The sequence below is a fragment of the Phoxinus phoxinus genome (genome assembly GCF_949152265.1).
Source record: "Phoxinus phoxinus genome assembly, chromosome: 6".
In the NCBI taxonomy this organism is placed as follows: Eukaryota; Metazoa; Chordata; class Actinopteri; order Cypriniformes; family Leuciscidae; genus Phoxinus; species Phoxinus phoxinus.
Genome location: NC_136881.1, coordinates 14,550,975 through 14,555,724, shown reverse-complemented (window position 1 = coordinate 14,555,724; position 4,750 = coordinate 14,550,975).

The window sequence follows — 4,750 nt, the reverse complement described above, 5'->3', positions numbered from 1 at the left end:
ATAGTTGTGTCTAATCCTTATTCTGAAAAACGTTTTTGTATCAGCGTTTGGTGCTATCAGGTTCTGTGAAAATGTTAAAGCGCTTAGAATCATTTATCAAACCATTGTTTTTTTCATAATGTTATTTTACAATGCATTTTGCAATAAAAAAAGACAGGAGGGTATTTTTCTGGTTTCTTAGTTAACAGATGACTGCGGTGGGACATGAGGGAGTGAAAAACTACACAGGACAGCAGGTATCAGGTGTCCTTATGTTTTCAGCGCTGTCACACTAGATGGGTGTGTATCCAGAAAATACTTTTGTGTGTTGATTAAGAGATAAACTGACACATTATCCCATCTTTCTTCTCATTATTCACTGAGAGTTTATTCACAAATGTTTGTGTATTAAACAGTTTTTCTGGTTTCACAATTAGACAACACATGCTCATTGATAAAACGTGCCTATGACGACATTTATTACATTGCTTCTTTCACATTTCGCAACACTTTCAAAGTGAAATGTCCAATGAGAGTGGTGCTAAAATCAAGTCTGTTTTATTTTAAAAATTAACGTGAACGTTTTATTACTTTGGTTGTTGTAGGCCTACGTATCACGTACGTATTTCAGAAATGAAATGCTATCGCGTTTCAAAAATATTGTACCACTTGCACTAAATCCTAGCCTAAACCGAACAGATAGTGTTAACAGAAACAAATGTGAGATGTATTTGCTGAAACTACCATGCCATTTTAGCTTCTACAAATCTTTGAACTCTTTTTTTTTTGTGACCTGTGTTTTGCGACCTGTGTTTTGCGTATGGTTTTGCGAGACTCATGTAGCCTACCAGGTGAGCTAGTAGCTACCCCAAGTTTACTACATCAGATAAGCTATACATTGTAACGCTAGGTTCCCTTATGAAGACGATGATCATGCAGATTCAAATAACAACAGAATTTATACCAAACGTGATAACAAGCCAACGTACGAGACAGTGTGCACTTGACAACAACAAGGGATAGAACAGAACGGGGAGTATAAATACACAAGCAGACTAAACAAGGAACAGCTGACAAGACTTAACTGATTGGAAACCATAGAGACGACCGAGAACAGGTGCAGACAAGACAGAACATAATTGTGAATTTATGTGCATGCATGTACATGTAAATGTTCTAGTTTACGCATGCACTTTTGGTTAAAGTGTTTTGAGGAGGGGTGCGGTGCACCGATATGAACATTTTAGCCGATACCGATAACTCTTTATATTTGAAATCCGATAACTGATAAATTGGGCGATAATCTAAATCCATAAATAAATTATATAATTTTTGAGAGCCTGATAATAAAATAAAAAAAAGTCTCACTTTTAAAAGCCATGTCCCAAGCACACAATTATCATGTTCTCATTATAATTTATTTTAGCCTATACACGGGTTTCTGTGCAACGTCATCACGTAGATGCGCGCGCATCTAAGAGGCAGAAAGCAACAGTCTTTACGGCTATATCTAGCAGAAGCAGAGATGACGCGGAGCTGTTGTGCTGTAAACTAACCTAAATGCATAGGGTATGTCATGTTTTTATGATTCGCAAACTTAGTTGGACAATTTCATACTAGTCAACTAACTAACTTTTTACATAATGTTATATTAATATGCAAATGAAACACAAGCAAACAGATTCAACTCTGAAATTGCAGTTTATTATTGAACTCGGCATAACAGCGGTCTTGCCTCTTGGATGCGCGCGCATCCGGTATTGTTTGTATACAAGAAACCTGTGTATATGACAGACTGCAAATGTTGCACTTGACTGTATTTTTCTTTTTTAAGTGGTTTCAATCATGTTTTAAGAAATTCAAAACCACCATGACTAACAGTGCGAATCTGAAGTGTCTCAGCTCAGCTGAAGGAAATAATCCATTATTTATTGTCATTAATATATCGGCTAAATCTTCTTATCGGGCCGATAACATTACAAATTAATATATATCGGCCAATACCGATATGGTGGCCATTATATCATGCCTATAGTTTTGAGATCATATAGTATTTTGCAAGAAATCGTGCAAAAATGACGTTTTTTTTCATCAATAATCTGGCTCTATAGTCACAATGAAACAGAATGGATCATGTGAACAGGTTGTTGAACATTTGTTGGTGTTTTACGGCCACAACTTTCTCTAGTCACACAATACTAGAGAAAGTTGTGTCCGCTCAACTGTGCTCTTTCTTGCAAGAAAACGATATCTATGAAAAATTTCAGTCTGGATTCAGGCCACATCATAGCACAGAAACTGCACTCGTTAAAATTACAAATGATTTACTTTTAGCTTCTGACCAAGGCTGTATCTCAATACTAGTTTTACTCGATCTTAGTGCTGCGTTCGACACTATAGATCATAAAATACTCTTAGATCGACTTCAAAATTACACTGGTGTTCAGGGACAGGCATTAAGCTGGTTTAGATCGTACCTATCAGACCGTTACCATTTTGTCCATTTAAATGGGGAAAAATCAAAGATAACGTCAGTAAATTATGGATTGCCGCAAGGATCTGTATTAGGCCCTCTGCTATTCTCAATTTATATGCTGCCACTTGGTAATATTATAAGAAAACATGGAATAAGTTTCCACTGTTATGCTGTTGACACTCAATTATATATTTCATCACAACCAGATGATAACACTAAATTATCTAAAATGACAGAGTGCGTTAAAGATATAAAATATTGGATGACGTGTAATTTTCTTCTATTAAATTCAGATAAAACGGAGGTATTACTGATTGGTCCAAAAAACTGCCCACAAAACCTCTTACAACAACCTTAATCTAGAAGGACGTCCTGTTACTTTATCCCCTACAGTAAAAGACCTGGGTGTCATACTAGACCGCAACTTGTCTTTTGAAAATCATATTTCAAATGTCACAAGAACAGCCTTTTTCCACCTTAGAAACATTGCTAAGCTACGTAACATGCTCTCTGTTTCTGATGCAGAAAAGTTAGTTCATGCATTCATGACCTCGAGACTAGATTACTGTAATGCTCTACTAGCCGGTTGTCCTGCATCCTCCGTAAATAAGCTACAGTTAGTCCAAAATGCAGCCGCTAGAGTTCTTACTAGGTCAAGAAAATATGATCTTGACCTAGAATATGATAAAATATGACGCCTGTCCCGAGATAACTCAAATAGAGTTCGCCAGCTGCAGTTGTGTATCCAGCCTCTCATGGAGACTTCAGATGCCCCAACGCCTGTGATGAGACGACTCGACGCCTGTGAAGAGACGACCCAACGCCGGCGATATGTTATGCCCTAAATTTATGATTAACTAACTGTATTTTTGTTTGTACATTTTTGAAATGCATTTTCTGTAAAGCTGCTTTGAAACAATATGTATTGTGAAAAGCGCTATACAAATAAACTTGAATTGAATTGAATTGAACTACTGTTCATTTCAGCTGGAAACTGCAGTGAATTGTATGGGGTTTTGCAAAAATGTAGAGGCACATTTTTCCAATCACCCTAAATTGCAATTAGAGTGTGCTTCTGGCAACATGGAGCATGAGTAGAAGATTCAGATGTGATCCTCTTAGCTCTTTTGGAAACTTCCTTTCTCTTGTTGCCTCCTCAGTGTGTTCAGATAATTGATGTGTCCTTCATGGTGGCAGACTTCAATCGATTTAAAGGTCAGAGGCCGAAAAAGGAGGAGCAAGGAAACAAGCTTCAATTAGAGTTCTGAGAAACACTCCTTCTTCATTGCAGAAAGGTGCCTCGATTCTAACCTGACAGGCTAATGAGGCCCCAACCCTAACCTGACCTGATCAGCCGGTCAGGCACAAAGCAGGGCACCTTGTATGCTTTTGAGCCAATTACTGGGCAGTAAATGTCATGAGACTAACCACTTAAGAGCCAAGGGGAAATTATGTCATGACAACACTGCCTGGCTGATGGCACCACAAGAACATGCGATCCAAAATCCTTAATTACTGACCTTGACAAGCCTAAAACGCAGCAGACAGGGCAAAATATAAGCACAGAGTCCCCTAAAAACTATAAAATAGTAAAATATTACCCATAAAGTAATCACAGCCATGCTGATATAAAGGCACGTGGAAGACTGCAATACTGATATTGCTTTTATAAACTCAGCAAAAAAAGAAAAGAAAAGAAAAGCAGCAAAAAAAGACAAGTCATGGACCCTGGGCATCTTTCCTTTGGTGTTTTTCAGAGTCAGTAAGGTCTCTTTAATGTCATAAAACTGTGACGTTAGTTGTCTGTCAAGTGTTTAGGACTGTTCCACAGGTGCAACAATTGTTTAGTTCACTAAACAAACATTAAAAACAATGTTTAAACCCTTTCCAATAAAGATCTGTAAAACTTAATTTGGATTTTACATAATAATCTTTAAAATACAGTATTTTTTTTAAATACAGTATGTACATAAACCGATGAGCCAAACCATTATGGCCAAGTCTAAAATGCTGCTTGTCCTCCGCGTGATGACAAAACAGCGCCAATTGTAGTCTGCCTTCACCCAGATTCCACTCCAAAATATATTTTAGAATGAGCTCATTCCCAAAATGGTTTAATTATCATAAGTCAAGTTATATTGTTTCTTCACCATTTGGGGTGATCACATCCTGAGCAAATGGTCAATTGTAGAATGGGAATGGGTGTGGGACACAGAGAACCATCTCAGACAATGGGTGTCTCAACTTCATTAACATACAGTACAGACCAGCTGTTGCAACACGAGCAATTTAATT